Source organism: Oncorhynchus nerka, linkage group LG3, assembly GCF_034236695.1.
Source record: "Oncorhynchus nerka isolate Pitt River linkage group LG3, Oner_Uvic_2.0, whole genome shotgun sequence".
In the NCBI taxonomy this organism is placed as follows: Eukaryota; Metazoa; Chordata; class Actinopteri; order Salmoniformes; family Salmonidae; genus Oncorhynchus; species Oncorhynchus nerka.
The window spans coordinates 40,886,897-40,909,153 of NC_088398.1; the positions used below are offsets into that span (position 1 = coordinate 40,886,897).

At 41.8% G+C, this 22,257-nt stretch overlaps 1 protein-coding gene across 3 annotated transcripts in view; it reads right to left on the reverse strand.

The window, feature by feature from the left end:
- Positions 1-21,670, reverse strand: part of LOC115107867 (double-stranded RNA-specific editase 1-like) — a 200,672-nt gene extending 179,002 nt beyond the window's left edge. For all 3 annotated transcript variants that reach the window (XM_029631599.2, XM_029631580.2, XM_065011767.1), the window contains exon 1: positions 21,472-21,670. The gene's annotated coding sequence lies outside the window, so the exon portion shown is untranslated. The remainder of the gene's footprint in view (positions 1-21,471) is intronic.
- Positions 21,671-22,257: the final 587 nt, after the last annotated feature.

The following is a 22,257-nucleotide window of genomic DNA, read 5'->3' on the forward strand; positions in this document are numbered from 1 at the left end:
AGAGGTGCAGCGGTCTAAGGCAATGCGGTGCTTGAGGCGTCACTACAGATCCGGATCCAGATCCGGCTATGTCGCAGCCGGCCGGCGACCCGGGAGACCCATGAGGCGACGGACAATTGGCCCAGTGTCGTCCTTGTCTCATCGCGCTCTAGCGACTCATGTGGCGGGCCGGGCACATGCACGCTGACATGGTTGCCAGTTGTACAGTGTTTCCTCTGACACATTGGTGCGGCTGACTTTCCGGGTTAAGCGAGTAGTGTGTCAAGAAGCAGTGTGGCATGGTAGGGTCGTGTTTCGGGGGATGTACGGCTCTCACCCTTTGCCTCTCCCGAGTCCGTACGGGAGTTCCAGCGTTGGGACAAGACTAACTGCCAATTGGATATGACGAAATTGGAGAGAACAAGGGGGTAAAAAACAAAATGTAAATAATAATTCAAATAGAGCCAACTGTGTGTGAAGATGTCAGAGACCAGGGGGGAAGGGAATGAGGGCGACACCATAGGCCTTTGGGTTGATTATGTCAGCAAGGTCCATGCCTAGAATAAGACCTTCATATAGCCTTCATATAGTGCAATACTTTTGTCCAGAAACTTGTGTTTTCATGGTTCCGGGCAAAGGTAGTGTACTGTAGAGTATTGTCTGTCATTTGATATGTGTTTACGGAAAGGTTATTTATTTGGGCCCAATTCCTTCTCTCCGATGGGCTCCGATCATTGCTAAAAAGGACAAACAAAAAAAGGTGCTTGGAGCCATCTTCCTTTCAACTAGACATGATACCTTTTAACATTTTACTTTACCATAGTTAACCGCTGGAGAAGAGAATTTGAGGCCGGTGCAGCTCAAGCTGAGAAAGCAACAATGGCATTTGTGAACCAAACTGGGCTCAGATATTGACATAACCTAGAAAACAAAGCCTCTTTCTGCAACAAACTACAGAGCGTACATGAAAGACCTGGGGACAGGGGGGGGGGGGGGTTGTCAAACCCTTGAAACCAAAGCATACGTAAACTCGGAGCTATAAAATCGATAAACGTTCTAAATCAGGCGGACAAGATATAAATCGGTAACGAAACAGGAGCCGGCTGCTCGTCCGCAACGCACTTCTCATTCTTCTGACAAGGTTTATTCTCCCCATTACATTATCACAGCCGATTCAGAAACAGTATCTCCTCATTGTGACATGACCCTGAAAACACACAGACGAAGGGAGAGCAGCTGGCGAGCACCAAATAAACTGAAATGACACAGAGAAGCATCAGGATTGACCATCACAATAATATCCTTAAGACAGACAGACGTTAAGGTATTTTGCCTGTAAGAAGCCAATTCATTACAGTCCCATTTTTAACACAAATAAACATGTGCACGAACGAGAGTTGGTGTGAACACACACCATCAAAGAAATCCATTATTAATTAGTTTAGGCATGTCCTAAGCAACATCATAAGACTAATAAACATGTATTTTCAAAAGAACAGCATATTTTGCACATGAAATCAATAGCTAGTGTTCAGAAAGTATTCATGCCCCTTGGCTTCTTCTACATTTTGTGGCATTTAAAATAATTTTATTCTCATTCATCTACACACAGTTGTACATTTTTGGGCTAATACAGAAAATCTCATTTACGTACTGTAAGCATTCACACCCCCGAGTCAATACTTTGTAGAAGCACCTTTGGCAGTGATTACAGCTGTGTGTCTTTCTGGGTAAGTCTCTAATAGCTTTCCACACATGGATTGTGCAACATTTGCCCATTATTATTTTCAAATTTCTTCAAACCTCTGACAAACCGATTGTTGATCATTGCTAGACAATCATTTTCAGGTTTTTGCCATAGATTTTTACATAGATTTCATTCAAAACTAACTGTGTTTTCGGTAAGCAACGCCATTGTAGATGTGGCTTTGTGTTTTAGGATATTGTCCTGCAGAAAGGTCAATTCATCTCCCAGTGTCTGGTGGAAAGCAGACAACCTGGATTTCCTCTAGGATTTGGACTGTGCTTAGCTCCATTACGTTTATTTTTTATCCTGAAAAACTCCCCAGTCCTTAACGATTACAAGCATAACCATAACATGATGCAGCCACCACTATGTTTGAAAATATGGAGTGTGGTACTAAGTAATATGTTGTATTTGCGCCAAACATACCACTTTGTACTCAGGACAAAAAGTGAATTGCTTTGCATCATTACTTTAGTGCCGTGTTGCAAATATCATGCATGTTTTGGAATATTTTCATTCTGTACAGACTTCCCTTCTTTTCACTCTGTCAGTTAGATTAGTATTGTAGTGTTGATCCATCCTCAGAGTTTAATAGCGATGATAGGAAAAAAACAAACTAAAGTCACCATTGGCCTCATGGTGAAATCCCTGAGAGGTTTCCTTCCTCTCCGGCAACGGAGTTAGGAAATACGCCTGTATCTTTGTTGTGACTGGGTGTATAGATACATACTTGAAAGTAATTAATAACTTCACTATGCTTAAAGGGATATTTAATGTCTAAATGTTTCTGATCAGTGAGAGATGGTATAGCTTATCTATTCTTTTACACATATCCACTTTCTTGCCCAGCAAGATAATTAACAAAATATACAGAGGGAGATTCAAGGAAACAAAAATCACTGATCAAGACAAAAATCAAAAGTTTTAGGTCGGGGTAGGTCTCGGCTACTATGTAACTGCGAGTGAAAAACATAGTCTTGTTACGATGCCTAACATGTTGGCAAAAATGTTCTGATCAGTGCTAATACATTAGCCAACTAGACAATGTGATCATGAGCAGCACTCACCTCAACTTAGCTAACACGTCCACAGCCTATTTGTAGCATAACCAATATCCAAACGGAAGATTCTGTGAAAAGACTAAATCCGACATTAATTGATTTTATCAAGACAACTCGCCCACGCTTCTCTCAAAGCGGCACTAAATTGTTGACCAAACGCAGGTAAGCTATTGCTTCAAACGCATTATGACAAATCGGATGACTTTGGGAGTTTCAATGAGCAACAATTTGATGCCTTCAGTTGCATTAGCCAACTTTATTCCAATATTTTCTGTGATATTTATTCCCACAGTAATACTTTATGGATCTGAGAAAATGTTTATTGGCATTATGTAGGCTACTGATCCTTTTAGATAAAGAAAAGCAATAAAGCATACCTAGGGTGTATTTAAAAAGAGATTACACATTGTTATTCCGTTTATGTACTGGAAATGATTTAGTCTTCATCAACCATCTCCCTGACCAACTTCCTCTGATCAAGCCATTACAAAACGTTCCCTCTCCATCTTCGGGGGACACTCAAAGACTGCATCTAAGGAAGGGAAAGAGGATACCTAGTCAGTTGTACAACTGAATGCATTCAACCGAAATGTGTCTTCCGCTTTTAACCCAACCCCTCTGAATCAGAGAGGCATGGGGGGCTGCCTTAAAGCAACGTTCATTTAAAAAAATATATATATATATATTCCAGCCCAAAATCTACAAGACTCTTTATGACTATAAATGGCATCGACTTGAAAAGCACCCAAAAACATTGAGAACATTACATTATCTGATGGCATGGCTGGTTTTGATTTTAAAAAATGCCTGCATTCCAACCACTTAAAGTCATATGTTTGTAATTGTCCATTCAAAAACACAGGCAGTACATCCTTTTGCATATCACATCAGGAATTGCAAACGGATGTGAGCCGACACGGGCTTTGGAATGTCTTGCACCGATAACGGAACATTTAAAACTACCGAATCCCAGATTCCTCTTCTCTGACACAATTTTACCGGTTTAGGATCACCTACTATGTATGACGAGCACTCTGCCCTATCAGCAATAGAACAAGTAAATAAAAATATATCTACACATGCCCCACAAGGAAATTGAATGAGTTATTGAGATACATAGTCCCGTCTATCATGTCAGCAATACGAGTTTGTCCTAGAATGCGTCAAATTGGACGGAGGCTTTCTCCGCATTTTGATGGGGGGGTTTTCCGGAAACATTTTCAAGACCTTTCTATCTAAATGACCACCACCGTGTACAGTTCATAGGAGCATGCAATATTTACGCTACCGTCATTTTGCTGTGGCGCTGCTCCACGGCAAAATCATTGCCACTAGAACAGTCCACATGTACTTTTCCTCAGCAAACAAAAACGAGCGATGAATTTAAAAATAATAATAATAATCTGACAACCCCATAATAGTTTCTATTTATCTTGCCGGTTTGTTGTGTGTTCCACGCGAGATAAATATTCCTCTCGAGGCACATTCAAGTTACGGGTGCCATAGGGATGGAATCATGCATTCAAATCAAATTGTATTTGTCACATACACATGGTTAGCAGATGTTAGTGCGAGTGTAGCGAAATTCCATAACTACTACCTTATAGACACAAGTGTAAGGGGATAAAGAATATGTACATAAAGATATATGAATGAGTGATGGTACAGAGCGGCATAGGCAAGATACAGTAGATGGTATTGAGTGCAGTATATACATATGAGATGAGTATGTAAACAAAGTGGCATAGTTAAAGTGGCTAGTGATACATGTATTACATAAGGATGCAGTAGATGATATAGAGTACAGTATATACGTATACATATGAGATGAATAATGTAGGGTATGTAAACATTATATTAGGTAGCATTGTTTAAAGTGGCTAGTGATATATTTTACATCATTTCCCATCAATTCCCATTATTAAAGTGGCTGGAGTGGAGTCAGTGTGTTGGCAGCAGCCACTCAATGTTAGTGGTGGCTGTTTAACAGTCTGATGGCCTTGAGATAGAAGCTGTTTTTCAGTCTCTCGGTCCCAGCTCTGACAAGCAGTCAATGCACAACAATTCATGCTATTGCAAAAACAGCAGTTTTAATGGCCTTTATTTTATTATTTTTTTAAGTAGGGGGCTACAAGCATTCCATTCCTAATGTATGCATTTCTCAACTCCTAAATATGGGCGAACTGCACCATTTTAAACCCAGAGCTTTTATCAGAAGCAAGTTACAGCTCTGCAATTCACCATTAGTGCATAGAGGAGAAACAAGGGTCAATTGTAGGGTACCTTGGGGCAAAATGGGGTTGGGGAATGGTGACAAATTGGTTTCTGTCAGAAGAACAGGCGTGTTACCACAGGTAATACTGTAGCATACATACACACACACATACATACACAATATATATATATATATATATATATATATATATATCATAATGTATTTACTGTTTTATTCACATTTTCAAGTACTGGGTATAAATCATGAATTCCGATTCCTGCATAGATTGTAATGGATGTGTGTGTAAAATACTTTTTTGAAGGTTGTACTGATTATGATGAGCTAATGCTAAGCTATTTGCCAGCCATGTGTGGCACTGTTAGTTTACATTATACAATGTATTCTGGGTATCACGCAAATCTGTCAGACCAAAGATGTTATAACAGAATGAGGTGAGGGATGACTCACTAATCTTTCAAGTCAACATCCAGAGGTGAAAAGGGAAGTGAATGATGCTAAAGGACACACCTCCAACATTCATACTGGACCAACCAAATCTGGTCTTGTTTGGGGGCGGAGCTAGAAAAAGTACCGAAATATGCAAAAAGACGATGATACGTTTTGGGGAAATGTAGTGGGAGATTTGACCGTAATTCCATTACCAAAATTTGCATCTGCACAGTTCTCCAAGGAAATTTGTATATACTTTCAAATCAATGTTTTTTTTCCAAGCATAACTCTGTTACCGTGGAGTTACCCTACAGCATTTAACAATGTTTCAAAGTCACACCATGGCTTCCGTACAACAGCCAAAATGAGGATTCATAGACCCCAAAAAGCTCTGTGGTGTCATGAATCTGACACATTTTAGAAACAGATCAAATTAAAATGTTCCCCCTGAGTGAACAAAGTGCAGACACATGCCCTCCAGACCAGCATGTACCTGCCACTCGTTTTACAGAGAATGCTGCCATTCCCCCCCCTTCCAGTCGGTGCAGTTTTGGAGTGAATTAGAGAGACACACCTGACCCTGTGATCGCTCAGCGTTATGAATGCATGGTGCCAGCGTTCCCGACCAGGTGGAATTCCAACTATTCCCGGACACAGCAGTCTTCCAACGTTTGAGGGGAGGGATGTGAGCAATCCCCATGGCAACCTCGAAATTCAACGTCCTGGATTTGGTTCCAAAGCAGAGGAATGCGAGTCAATAATATTATGGAGAAGCTTTTGTTTATTCCTACTTCGTTTACCATTGTCCTCACTAATAGGCCAGGAATGGACGTACAGCAGGAAGCATAACAGTTGACAAGGTAGAATGTGGATGTAGGTAGAAGTTGCTTCTAACCACTGATACAGGGTCAGATTTTTTTTAAATCACTCTAATTACGCGTTACAATTAGGGAAAGGGTCAACTGATCCTAGATCTAATCTGTGTATTACAGCAAACGTACCTCAGTCGAGCCTTGCACACCCCCCACTTGAGAAGCCACAAACATAACCAGTCCGTCGCATACATTCACCCCTCTCCTAAAACCTTACATCGGGGGCATTCCAACAGTCAGCCATACAGCACCAAAAGATTGTTTTCGTCTTTGTCTTGCTTCTTCTCTCCCCTCTATATATAGCCATATCACCAAGGGCTTTACACAAGAGCCATGCAAGAGCACCGGAAGAGCACCGCCTTTTCATGTGACACAGTGAGTCATGACACCCGGCTGTGCATTCAGCCTGACACGAGTGGTGTTGGGAGAGCGATTCAGAGCACTCCTGGGCTCGGCTACATTCGAAGGAGGCTGCCGTGGCTTATTGGCGACTCAACAGAAGGTCTCCTTTTCCCTCTGTCCCTCCATCTCATTTCCTCTCTGCTCTCCCTACTCTCAATTTCCCTCCCCATCCTCTTCCCCTCCCTCCTATCCTGCCGCAGTCAAGAAATTAGGGCGCCATGACTTATGCAAGAACTGCGCTAAAGATGACGAGATGCCATGTTTACAACAGCATTACAAGGAAAAATTGCTGCAAAACGTGCTTTTGACTCACAGTACCAAAAGACATAGCTGAGGCTCACAGAAGGACCTTGAAGGCCATCCTTGCGCTGAGTGACATCTTAAGAGGGCTGACCTTTTTTCCTAAGCGTAAAGTGACACGCGTCAGAGATGGAACCAAGATGGAACCAAGATGGACTTGAGTGGCTTGACATTGGGAGGATTTTGTAGGGAGTGAGAGAGGCATATATTATACACCACGTGTATAATAAAGACATGCGAGTACAGGAAGAGTCAACAACATTATTTGGGTACGCGTTAACAGAATCTGAGCTTTTTTTATATTAAAAAAAAGGGGGAGATTTTCACTGGATAGTTGCTTTAACAGAGTCAAATAGTGCACTGTTTAGAGTGGACAGAAGCCGACTTGAGAATTGACCAGCAGGCTGTGTGATTGTGGCTTGGCCCGTTTGTGTACAGATTGAGATAATAACTCAATTACATACCGAGTCCCAGACCGGCGGCAGATTACTGGCCAGAGATGACTGCTCTGTGGTGGTTATGTTGGGGAGATGAGATTGATTGATTTGAACTGTATTACACACCGAGTAGAGCTGTGACTGTCTTGGAATTTAAGGTTAAGGTAATTAGCCAGGCCAATGTACAAGGGGTGAGGGGTGGGAGGGGGGGTCCAAAAAGGGGAGGTCACAATTCTGTTTGTACACTTGTTTACATGGATATGTTTCTTGATTTAAAAAAAATCATCTTTGAAACAAGCCATTACACTTCGTTATTATCATGGCATTCCATTGTTATTCAGGTTATTACTTATAATTATGTACCAACAAATGTAGAAAATGCCAGGTTGGAAAGGATCTGTTGCATTTTCGTATTGACAACATTAACAGAGTCAAAATAAAGATATGCCTACCTTTTCCTTTACCCGTTGGCTTTTCTACATATAAAAACATTAAACAAAAGAGGGGATTTTTTTTAAGACTAAAAAAATGTAACCTAAGCACTTGACAGCAGGCCTTCTACAAGATTAAATCATGACAGGAGCGTTTGATTCTTAAAGAGATGGAGTCCAGACAGGCTACTTTAGGAAACGTTCTAAATGAACGTAGGCCTTTTGAGAGAAACTCACACATGGAAACTTACACATGCATACCCCCGTAAAAGCACCCGTCAAACAAAGCCACCAGCGTATGTCAGACACGAGCAAATGTGTCTCCTTTCCTTAATTAACCTCGTTTAAAAATTTAAAAAAATGTTTCTGAAAGTAGGCTATAAGATGACTTGACAAGGAAAGTATGAAGGGGACAGCTATGCTATAGTATGAATATGAGATGCACAAATCCATATCTAATTTATCAGTGACGCTGATTATCGAGGGGGAGAGTTTTGGAAAGATTTTTCAAACACTGAGGAACTATTATAATTTTAAATTAATGTATATAAAAAATAAAACATCTTAAAAAAAATGACTTTGTTAGCTTACATTGAGGTGAAGGGGGGGGGTGACAGAATCCCGACTGCGCACTTTCCTACATTTGACATTTGCAAGAAGGCTGGGTACTTGCTCAGTCAACATAAACAGAAAAAACAAATATGCTCATATGACCGCGTAAATGGTATAAAATAAACCAGAACTTGCTTTTCATAAGTGTAGCATGTTGTGAACTCCACAAACAATGTTTCCAGTCCTAGAATGAAAAGGTAAATTGTTCTAATTAAAGCTGCCATATGTAACTTCTGGGGCCAAATTCACATAGATCTGTAACACATTTCCGTCATTGAAAGCAGGTCTAAGAAGCGGTAGATCTGTTTTATGTGCACTATATCTATGCTTAAGATTCATTTTTGTGTCTTTTACTTTCAGTTTGGTACACCAGCTTCAAAACATCTGAAAATACAATAGTCTCCTCGTGGATTGCAATGTAATCGGCCATAATCGGCATCCAAAAAGGCCAATTATCAATTGAAAATCGTCCCAAATTAAAATCGGTCAAGCTCTAAATTGAACCGAATATCGGTCAATTAGTAGCTGACATTTTGTTTAATTGCTTTGCACTACCAGTCTCAAGAGTGGAGGAAATGGCCAGATGCTTAGTACAGCCTGCAGTGTGGCCAGCAAAGCCCGGTGCGGGACGGTGAGAAGAGCAGACTCCGTAGAAGCATGTTGGTATGAAGGAGAGAAGAAGAATAAGCACAAGTCTCAGATAACTTGGAGGAGCACTGTGTGTGGGCAGGCAGGGATCCTTTGAAACCGAATGCCCAGACATGACATGAACAGCATGTTTTCACAGCTTCTCTATGAATCCTGCATTATTCATGGATCTGGCTCCTCATCCATCGAGCATACATGTACCGCCACATCACGACAGGAGCTGTGTTAGCAGGGTGACATGCACACACACGATGGTGACAAGGTGTGTGTGGTTATTTCAGTCTGCTCAGAACTGCCGGGAAAGCGGCGCAGAACCTGTGCCGACAGACATGTCGGCAGAACTAGTCTTAACCTGGAGTGATGTAGCTTTCCACACAGCCTGCCTGAAATCCACTGAGAGTGCTGTACAGGGTATGACAGGTAGTCATATCGAGAGAGGGGAGTATATGCTTTGCTCTCCATGTATACAATAAGTTCGTATTTGAGGGCTGTACTACAATGCAAAGGTCTGACAGGTAAACACTTTGGCACTTTTGATCACCTTGGCGTGATCCTGGACAACACCCTGTCGTTCTCAACTAACATCAAGGCGGTGGCCCGTTCTTGTAGGTTCATGCTCTACAACATCCGCAGAGTACGACCCTGCCTCACACAGGAAGCAGCGCAGGTCCTAATCCAGGCACTTGTCATCTCCCGTCTGGATTACTGCAACTCGCTGTTGGCTGGGCTCCCTGCCTGTGCCATTAAACCCCTACAACTCATCCAGAACGCCGCAGCCCGTCTGGTGTTCAACCTTCCCAAGTTCTCTCACGTCACCCCGCTCCTCCGCTCTCTCCACTGGCTTCCAGTTGAAGCTCGCATCCGCTACAAGACCATGGTGCTTGCCTACGGAGCTGTGGGGGGAACGGCACCTCAGTACCTCCAGGCTCTGATCAGGCCCTACACCCAAACAAGGGCACTGCGTTCATCCACCTCTGGCCTGCTCGCCTCCCTACCACTGAGGAAGTACAGTTCCCGCGCAGCCCAGTCAAAACTGTTCGCTGCTCTGGCCCCCCAATGGTGGAACAAACTCCCTCACGACGCCAGGACAGCGGAGTCAATCACCACCTTCCGGAGACACCTGAAACCCCACCTCTTTCAGGAATACCTAGGATAGGATAAAGTAATCCTTCTCACCCCCCTTAAAAGATTTAGATGCACTATTGTAAAGTGGCTGTTCCACTGGATGTCTTAAGGTGAACGCACCAATTTGTAAGTCGCTCTGGATAAGAGCGTCTGCTAAATGACTTAAATGTAAATGTAAATGTATGACTCAGACGCACCCCGGGATGGAAGTTGTCCTTTGGCACAGATCTGGGATCAGCTTATCATCCCTATACCATTAGAAGGGAAAAGTTCAAAATTGACTTTAGAACTAGGGGGCAATTTCATACTACACCACCGACCAACAGGGACAAAAACATAGGACAGAATAGGAAGGCCTATGTCATAGCCAAGACAGTATGAACTAATAGCCTACTGTAAAACTTCAATTAAAACAGTCTCAAATAGCCGCGGGTCCCTTAATACCCGGGCAAACTGCACACATTTCAGCAAATAAAACATCAGTTTTAAATAAACACCAGTCTAATTGAATTGTTTATGTGGTTACCATGAATTGTTTGAGGTTTAATGGTTTGATTTGTTACATTAAATAATTTAGTAATGCCTCCAAAAATGGCAATCATCCGTTTTTAATCGCCATTAAGAAACCTCTAGCAATTGGCTGCTAACAGCTGAGAAATTAGCTGGGTCGCCTTTTAGTGGCAAAGGTAAGAACTGCCGAAAATGCACTGTCAAAGAGAATAAGTATTTTGTCAAGGATGATAATACATTAGTGCAGGAAATGAAATGAAAAATAAGGTATAAAAAAATGCTGTAAACTTATGTTTGAAATTTGAAAAAGTATTATGCAAATCAGCAAAAGCTGTGTGCATTAACCTGTTGATACTAGGGGGCAGTATTTTGATGTTTGGATGAAAAACATACCCAAATGAAACTGCCTATTTCTCAGGCCCAGAAACTAGAATATGCATATAATTGTCAGATTAGGATAGAAAACACTAAAGTTTCCCAAAAATATTGTCCGTAAGTATAACATAACTGATATTGCAGGCGAAAACCTGAGGAAAATCCAAAGAGGAAGGGCCTTCTATTTTGAAAGCTCCCTGTTCCATTGCATGCCATCCCTCCATTTAAAGGGATATCAACCAGATTCATTTCCCTATGGCTTCCACATGGTCTGAACAGTCTTTAGACAGAGTTTCAGGCTTTTGAAAAAAAAGGCTTTCTGAAAAATTTGCGAGAAAGATCACATCGCGTCAGTGGATGGCTGGGTGCCAGCAGCGTTTTGCATACGCGAGCAGCTTGGAGTAGACATTTTCTCTCCTATTGAAAAAGCTACGGTCCGGTTGAAATATTATTGATTATTTATTGTAAAAACAACCTGAGGATTGATTATAAAAAATGTTTGACATGTTTCTATGAACTTTACGGATACTATTTCGAATTTGTCTGCCCCGTCGTGACCGCTCGAGCCTGTGGAATTCTGAACATAACGCGCCAACTAAATGGAGGTATTTTGGATATAAAAATAATCTTTATGGAACAAAAGGAACATTTATTGTGTAACTGAGTCTCGTGAGTGCAAACATCCGAAGATCAAAGGTAAGCAATTCATTTTATTGATTTTCTGATTTGTGATCAATCTAATTTGCTGCTAGCTGTTTGTAATGTTTTGTCTGCTGAGAGAGATGTCCTTAAATAAATGCTTGGTTTGCTTTCGCCAAAAAGCTTTTTTGAAATCTGACACGCCAGGTGGATTAACAACAAGCTAAGCTGTGTTTTGCTATATTGCACTTGTGATGAAACTGAAAATTAAATACTTTTAGTAATTTAATTTGGCGCTCTGCAATTCAGCGGATGTTGACGAAAATAGTCCCGCTAACGGGATGGGTGCGCCCAGAAGTTTATGTAATAAACGTCTGGCTCAAATAGAGCGTGTTGTGTTCAGTGATATCAAATAAACGCCTGGGCTATTAATTGAAGTTTGACGGTATATATCATTATGATTTTTTTTTTTTAAGAGGGACCAGAGGGGTGGGGGAGAGAGAAAGGGTGAGGACTTGCCTACCATACCCTCAGATGTTTCCCTATGGCGGTTGGTATTGATCGCCTAACCACCTGGCTCCGAGTTGTGGTGACCTGGGTGTCACAGCCATTAACTGCTGACCGCGTCATTTGGCAGTGACGATGGACGTCGCCGGGTTGAGCCAACAATCTTATGCAAAGCATATTAGCTCTGCGTGTGCGCGTCAGGGGCTCGTTCATGTGGAAGGAGTGGTGAACAGCAAAGGCGCGGACCAATCAAATCTTATTGGTTACATATACATATTTAGCAGATGTTATTGCGAGTGTAGCGAAATGCAAGGCAAGCCAGGAGAGTCAAAGTTAAAAGGCAACCATGAAGCCCCGGTTCAGTCCAACTAAAAATGGACCATCTAGCAACAAAAAACACATCCTTCTGTGAAATTCCATCTGGGAGACAACAGGTTGATTTACAAGACATAAAGAGCACTCTAATGGAAGAAAAAAATATCTATATATATATATATATATATATATTTTTTTCCATTAGAACAGACTCTCTGGTACACGTATTTAGTGTTTACACTGTTCCAAATGACCAGAAAATAAATTGTAGTCTAGCAGCAACTGTTTGGCACACAATCCTCATATATATATATATATATTAGAGGTCGACCGATTAATCGGAATGGCCGATTTCAAGTTCACAACAATCGGAAATCTCTCTCGTTGCACTCCAAATGCAGTAAGCCAAGGTAAGATGCTAGCTAGCATTAAACTTATCTTATAAAAAACAATCAATCATAATCACTAGTTAACTACACATGGTTGATGATATTACTAGATATTATCTAGCGTGTCCTGCGTTGCATATAATCTGACTGAACATACAAGCATCTAAGTATCTGACTGAGTGGTGGTAGGCAGAAGCAGGCGTGTAAACATTCTTTCAAACAGCACTTTCGTGCATTTTGCCAGCAGCTCTTCATTGTGCGTCAAGCATTGCGCTGTTTATGACTTCAAGCCTATCAACTCCCCAGATGAGGCTGGTGTAACCGAAGTGAAATGGCTAGCTAGTTAGCGCGTGCTAATAGCATTTTGAAACATCACTCGCTCTGAGCCGTCTAGTAGTTGTTCCCCTTGCTCTGCATGGGTAACGCTGCTTCAATGGTGGCTGCTGTCGTGGTGTTGCTGGTTTGAGCCCAGGGAGGAGCGAGGAGAGAGACGGAAGCTACACTGTTACACTGGCAATACTAAAGTGCCTATAAGAACATCCAATAGTCAAAGGTTAATGAAATACGGTATATAGGGAAATAGTCCTATAATTCCTATAACTACAACCTAAAACTTCTTACCTGGGAATATTGAAGACTCATGTTAAAAAGGAACCACCAGCTTTCATATGTTCTCATGTTCTGAGCAAGGAACTGAAACGTTAGCACATATTGCACTTTTACTTTCTTCTTCAACACTTTGTTTTTGCATTATTTAAACCAAATTGAACACGTTTCATTATTTACTTGAGGCTAAATTGATTTTATTGATGTATTATATTAAGTTAAAATAAGTGTTCATTCAGTATTGTTGTAATTGTCATTATTACAAATAAAAATCGGCATCGGCTTTTTTTCGGTGTTGAATAATCGGTGTTGAAAAATCATAATCGGTCGACCTCTAATATATATTTATAATCCCTTTATTACAGCAGACGAGAAACAGTTGCATGCATTCGTGAATTGCAGTTGATTCATTGTTTAGGCTAATTATTCAAAGCTTTCTTTGTTACTTAATTTTAAAAACAAAAATCCTTGATTGCATTTCGAAAGCATGAATGTCTCGTATGTTGTGCGATGGCATGGACGAATTAACAGTAGCCTATATATTGAAATATAGGCCTAGCTAAGTTACGCTATTAAGACGAAACAGGACGCGCTCTTAAGCCTACAGCGCAATGGTGGTTATACTAGGCTACTAATGTTGACATTACTTATTATTATAATGATCATTCTAACTGTAATAATGAGAGTATAGGAGCAAGCGCTGTGCATATTGTGTGTGACAAACAGGTGCTGTTAGATTACTATATCATTTTTACTGCCTGTTCAGAACAGTGTAAACACTAAATAAAATTAAAGTATTAAGTCTGTTCTAATGAGAATTAAAATAACAGTAACACCTTTATTACAGCATGTGAAATTAATGTATACGACATTTTGCCGTTGCATGAGGCTCGGTGCTCACAGAATCAGTAGGCTATTGAGTGTTTGTTTAAAACAGGCAACAGAAGCAAGACCTGTCTTAATTCTGTAAATATAAATGGATGATTTATAAAGCCAGGCACATTTAACAGTTAGGCTATTGATTATAGACCTAATTAAAGTTGGTTTCCACTCTACTCAAATGTCTTAGACAATTAGGCAAAGGCAGGCAAAGTCTCTGCTGCCTGACGCCACGTTGTTCTCAATATGCTGGTTAACTTTGCTGTTATGCACATTGCAACATGGTGGGGAAAAGCGCTAATTCTATGGCGCACTGAAGATTATGTTTCAGAACCGCGGACAGCAACGGTATCCAACACCGGATAAATCACATTTGTTTGAAAATATTAGATTACATAGTGTTGCACCATTATTTTTGCATAATATAACCATATAAAATGTCCGTATCAAATGTCTTAAGAGTGATGGACTGTGTTATCCCAGTGGCCTCCACAATGTCCACTGAGAAAGGCGCATCAGACTGGTGCTTTGAGCACCATGACTCCTAGCTGCCACATACAATTTTCTATTGTGCCATTTCACAAAAGCTCCGAACCAATCTATTCTCATAGTTTCTATTGATTGTAAAATAAAGATAAACACCGTCGCAATTATTCTACTATTGATCAATTGACTACGACTTTTCAGAATCACCCAGAAGTGCCAGCTGCATAGTTAGCTACAGGTAAATGTTGCAATTATTCAGCCATTCCTGAACCTGCGACCAAAGACGAGCCACATATGGACAGTACCAACAAGACAAAAAAAAGTTAGCTATTGATTTTGTCTCTTCACAGCAAAAATCTGCAGAGTTGGGATGGTTGTATCCCCCACATACATACATACATACATACATATATATATATATATATATGACATTCTATTGGTTGCAAGAATGTTGAATAATAATCTACATTGAAAAACACTACGCTTTGAATCCGCCGTCGTTTTGTGTATCAGTTCATAAAACGTGTGCCATGGAATCGGTACATCGAAAATTTCCTCCCAACTATTTTGCAATCTGTATGGAAACCTGTATTGTCAGTAAATTTAAACAAACAAAATTAATGTTTGGCAATACCAAAATGTTTTTATTTATTTTTATATATGGGTAACTTGGGTGAAAAACGAGGTCTATTAAATTGAAAGCCATCCCACGCCATGTTAGCCCCTAACCTTTGGTGATGATTGTGTATGGGTAAAAGGCTGATATTAGCCAGCCCCAACTGGCCTGGCTGTGGACTGGAAGGTTCTGGGTGGCAGTGGAACAGAGGGCTCTCGATGGCGGTGGAGTGACCCTGTGTGCATGTGCCCATGCACTTTGATGTTGCAGTGAGTAGCTGACGCTAACCACGTCTGTCGTGTGCGTTAGCCCTTTCCCCCTTGTCCTCTGAACGTCCATCTTCAGTGGATGTTAGAGGTTACGAAACCGCTTGCATAAGAAAGGACATGTCAAGAAGGGCCCTTGCTATACCACAGGGACCCAACACACACACACAGTTATTTGTTCTAATCTCTGGAGGGCTTTCTCTTGTCTCTTGCTTTAAAATAATGACGCAACTAAGTCTCAACATCCAAATGTATTCAGCATGAATGGCTACAACCTGCAGCTTCCTGCCCTGCAAAATTTGGCGACGGGGGAGATGGGACGGCACTAATGCGCCCTCCGGGGAGCGCAGGATGGGGTCCCGTCGAGCCCAGCCTAACCCCAACTGCAACTACCCCCCTCCGCACTGACAACGGGCCTTTAAAACATGTTCCTCCCTCCCCGGGACACACACTGCAGCGCAATTAGACTACCTCTACACACACAAATGCCCCCAGACCCACCGAAAATCCAATACTTCCAGCCCAGTAAATTCTCTCTTCAAACCAAACCACTGCATTTAATTTCCATTTGAGTCACCCCTTTACCCAAACAAAACACACCACCAATGAGCAATCCAAGAGTCAATGGCTTCAGCTTAGATGACATGTGAGGCAACTGTAGCTGTACCCAAACGGTGACTTGTATGTGTGGTCTGCTTAAAGTTGGATGGTTCTGGTTGTCGGACACATGGTAATGTTAACCAGCAACGAGATTAACTTATTGAACTGTTCAGATCCTGTGCCATATTTGAGCATACACACTCCCTTTACCTATAAACCAGCTTTTTCCCAGAAGGGCAGATTTTCTTTTAGGGCCACTTACCGCCCTGTGACCCAATTAGGTTTCAGTCATATGAGAGGTTATTGCTCCGTTATGAATTCCCCTCAGTCACCCCTGCAGGAGATGAAAAAAACAGCAACACCGGCAGCATTCAGATCCAGCTAAAACCAGCCCCTGAGAGAATGAAACTGATCCCCTCGATCACGTGAAGAGATTTCATTAAGCCTCAATGCTTATTTTCCTCATTAGAAACTCAAAGGAAACATTTATCTTGTTATTTGTCGAGCTCGAGAGATCTATATTTGTTTTATTTAATTTTTTTACACTCGGTGGAATGAAGAGTGTAAATTCAATCCTGAAGTGCAGTGGGGATGAGTGCTTTTATCAATGTTCTCCCAGAACCTTTAAAAATATATATATATATATATATACACAAAAGGCATAATACGTCATCTGAGATTTCTTACGACTGAAGCAAGGCGATTCATTTTGGCTCATTCTTCCCCGCTCCAGAGGAATTTCCTTCGAGATTTCCTTTTTCCAAACCCAGTTCACTTCAATCGACTTGGAATAGTACGGGGTTTCTTCTAACAAATGGATATGCCACACTAGAACTGATAAACCCATACCAGAGCAGAGGCTTGCAGATATAAAGAAAACCAAAACACACAGCCTTGCAAGTGTGACAACGAGGCCCTGCCTTGCTTCATTCTAAGGCTCATTATTTCTGTGCTTCATACCATTAAATCAAATTATTTTGTTGGGCAGGGCCTCTTAATAAGGGTGCATTGCCCCACGCACATTTTATGTCATTCAAATTAGTGCTGGTAGCTTTCACTACACCAAAAAGTAAACTGCCAGGTGAGAGTGCCTCTTGCCCTGCTCATTTGAGGTCTCTGCAGGCCCATTTGCCTCGAGGCCATCGTTGTGTCCCTGCACTGGCTCTCCTGATGTACCAAATAAAGCATATGCTAGTCATAGATATCCCGAACACTGAAATTACGTTATGTTAAGCCGAAGGCCTAAGTCATGTTATGAAAACGGATCTTCAGAGGCATTTCTGTGTCGTGAAAGTGTTCCAATATTTGTCTTATTCGCATAGAACGGTTACATGGAAATGGTCTCGCCGCATAGCCAGGGTGAAATAATAATAAAAAGATACCCGCACCACAAGGGGGGGGGGTATTTTTTTTGTCACTGGCGGACACATGCGAGACAGGAAGGTCATCCATACCCTAAACACCAGATCGATTGACAGGCCCCCTGTCATTATGGTTACGGAAACATAGGCCAACCTAATGAACAAAAACAAACTAATCAAAAGCACTGGTCGTTATGGGTTCAAAACAAACAACACACTCAAAATGAGAAAATAGCAGAACTTTAGACTAAATGAAACACCTGATACTTGATGCTGGGGTTCCCTGCCTTTGTGCGAAACGCCACTACATCTGCCTCATAATAATTACTATGTCTAACAATGAGCATGAAGCGGGTCTAATGCGATTATCAGCCAGCTCTGCAGTGATATGCCAGTCAAGGATTGGAGAGAGTGTGTGTGTGTGTGTGTGTGTGTGTGTGTGTGTGTGTGTGTGTGTGTGTGTGTGTGTGTGTGTGTGTGTGTGTGTGTGTGAAACTCTATGGCAAAGCAAATTTTCCAGGATGTTTGTCGAAAGTCATCATTGACAGCCTTTTTGCGGCTGAACCATGTGGCTGCAGCATCAGTAACTTTGTGCTTGCCATGAACTTCTCACTTCTGGTGTTGTAGATGAACAACTAGCCATGTCATGCCTTCAACAGATCTCAAAAGAAAACAGTGTGGCTTTCCGAGGTCATGTGGTGATCAACTTCAACTCTAAATGACTACCAATAAGAGAAAAACCAGCCACATTCCAGTAGAGGAATGATTTTCATCCACAGTTTGGATGAAAGATCACTGGTGGAAGTATAAAGGGTTATTGGAAAGAACGTGAAAAGGTTTGTCAACAGTCAGCAAGAAATCAGGGTTCTCGTCTCTCTGGCTTTCTTGAAAATAAAGCCTGACTGTAACCCGAAAATAACAAGGACAGGGCCAGTGACCTTTTATGGTTGAAATGAGCGTAGCCAGGCCACCATAATGCCCCGTTTACATCGTGATGCATTTCATTAGTCTGCACGTCATCTTCGCGGAATATCGTTCCGCTACTGGATGGAGAGCCTTAACGTTTCACACTGCAAGACAAGATGGAGGAGAGGCTAATCTCTCGTCAGCGATAGCATTCATGACCTTTTCATTAAATAATATGAACTTTGCATTCAAGAAGAAGAAACATTGTTTCAGGTGACAAAACATGTTTTGTTTAGTTACATTTTTCAACAGAGCTAGGTGCTTATAATCTAATGTATTAGGTAACGAAATCCAACTTCTTGTATATAATGTATAAAAATTGTGTTTGTCATGGTAAAATGTATTTTTATAACACAAGGAAGTGAAATTTAATCACCAAAGTGCGTTTTCACCCACTCTGGGCGGTGGGTGGACACCCTATACACAGTGTACAAAACATGAACACCTGACCAGTTGAATCCAGGTAAAATCTATGATCCCTTATTGATGTCACTTGTTAAATCCATTTCAAATCAGCATAGATGAAGGGGAGGAGACAGGTTAAATAAGGATTTTAAAGCCGTGAGACGATTGTGTGTGTGCCATTTAGAGGGTGAATGGGCAGGACAAAAGATTTAACTGCCTTTGAACGGGGTAGGTCCCGGGCACACCGGTTTGTGTCAAGAACTGCAACGCTGCTGGGTTATTCCACACTCAACAGTTTCCTGTGTGTATCAAGAATGGTCCATCACCCAAAGACCATCCAGGCAACTTGATGCAACTGTAGGAAGCATTGGAGTCAACATGGGCCAGCATTCCTGTGGAACGCTTGACACTTTGTAGAGTCCATGCCAGACAAATTGAGGCTGTTCTGAGGAGAATAGGGGGGTGATACTCAATATCAGGAAGGTGTTCTTAATGTTTTGTACACACAGTCTAATATAAATTGACTTAACTGCCAATGTGTATTATTTAACATTACTATTGAAAATAGTACTCACTTGTAGGAATGGGTAATTGTTTACAAGTTGCTAGCTATCCCATAAAGCCTTTGTCAAAAACATAATATGTTCATCTTGTTCTGTGGTAGGGTAACTTCCTGTTCTATTGGCTGACTCTGGCTACACTAAAGATGACGCAAAGTTTGAAAAGATTCAAAGTATGCGACATCCGTTTTGCAACGGAGGCTCGAACCACGGGGGGGCTGCTAAACCACGCCGTTGTGGACGTACCCACTGAAACGAATGGCATCTGGCACAAACGGACTGCTCAGATGCAATGTGAATAGGGCATAAGGCTACTAATGTAGCAATCATTTAATGCATCTGAAATCACATCATAGTCCTCGGGAGTACGGAGTGCTAACTGAAAGCGCCAGGGTCCGGAGCGGGCGAGTGAATGAGTGACAGCTGATGTAATGTGCTTGAGCAGCGGAGGCGGCTACTGCCTGCTTCCTATCAGCCACTACGGGGTTAACGGAGGCCCTCGCTCTTGGTGGTGACGCTGAGCAGCCATTCGTTTGCCTCCGGGAGCTCCCCCTCCGCTGCAACACGCCAATAAAAGAGGTAGAGCGGAAGCTAAATGAAATGGTCCAGCAAAAGTGTCCTGGGCACCGGTTTGGCAAGGTATCCATGGCTCAGAGCCTATGCACCCTCTAAGCATGGAAAACTGTCACAACAGCAATTAGTACCTGGCTACAGCAAATGTAATGAGATGAAGTGTAGGTCGATGAGGACAAGCCCACCTAAGAGTGTTTAGTAGAACAACACTGTTTGGACATGATGATTGACTCTTGTGCTGAATATGGCATCGGTGGTGTGTTTGCTGACACCCTATCAACTGATATTGATAGTGTTTGTGATTGCAGTAGGCAGCCCTCATGGATTACTTACAGCATCATCTTTCCAACTTCAATTTGGCAGACTACTCATTTTGTGGGATTAGGGGTTGCCTACATCTACTTTACCCCCCCATTGCCCTAATAAATTGGTTAACTATTCAATGTCTACTTCAAGCACCCATTTGTCCCAAGCAGTCAATAAGCCTATTGAATTCAAAAAGAAAACCTAACATTTCTTGAACCAACACAGTAGCATAACTCGTAGGCTATACATGATTCAGTTGCATCACATGGTTAAGCACAACGATCGATGCACAACTATGATTTGTAATGCAATGTAACCAACCACATTTCAATTTGGTGCTTTCGTTTTATTCATAGATTAGACATTTCAAAATGTAACCAATTTTGTTCAAAGGCCATGACTGTGGCTTTTGAAAAGCTATATTATACAGGTCATATTCTGATGGCTTGGTACTTTACTTCTTAGACGAAATCTAGAGACAATCAACATTTTTCATCAATTCTCAACAAGCGAACTGTCCAAATGACTAACATAACGCTGAACTGAACAACCATGCATTCTGTCAACTAATCGTGCCCCCTCCTCCCAAAACGTTACAATGCATCCCTTTCATCAAACTCCGGCTCGCACATGCGGTCTGCCTTACTATATTCGCAACTGGCTAGCAGGCAGTCGAAAATGACACTGCCGTTGACTCGGGAAAGATAACTCAAGAGCCATGTTTGCACGCGATCTAGAAGAAAATATTACATAAACACACCCGGAACCCAAGCAAAATAGCCTGTGTTTTCATCCATACCATCCGTCAAAACTGAGACGCCGTCAATACTCACAGTATGTGTCGCAATTTAAAAGGGAAGCTTGCAGAGCCGTAGAAAGAGGTGGTCGTCCTCCGTTCAATGTAAAAGCGCAAGACCGCCTCCTGTCCTCTGTTTTATGGGTTGCTAGAGTTGAATGAATTGGCGAGAAGGCGCCGCTCGTACAGTTGCACTCACCGCAATACAGACGAACTGCGGCCTAGCCTACTCTCGCGGTATCCGTCCGGGGAAGCAAGCAACGTGGAAGGATATTAGATTTTCATTGGATGCCCAGGCTACCGAGACTGGATACTAAATTTGACAGGTCTGATTGGACAAACTCTTGAAGGAGGCTGAAAATATATGAGCACCGATTGGGTGATACACTTCATTGAGGGAGTTCGATTAAGCTGAACCGCGGTGCACCGTGTTGTGGCCCGTAACTGTGAATGTGTAAAAGCGGCGCCCTTTTCAAATCGAACAGTAATCTGCGCCGCTCGTTCATGTCGTCGACAAGGCAGCGTGAGTCATCGTTCATAAACATAACATAACATAAAAAAACATATATTTTGCATAATATACAGTATATGTTCGAAAACTAGTTTTCATTGTGAAGGCAGATCTCTTTGTCATGCGAAAACACAGAATCCTACTCGTTACTCAACATGCTTAACCTACATTACTTTTGTTTTCAGTCAACTTCGCCATCAGAATGATTATTTATTCATTTATTTTATTTTGGGGGGGTGGGGGGGGTGGGATTCCAGGCCACTCATCTATATCAAATCAAAGTTTATTGGTCTTGTACACAGATTGGCAGAT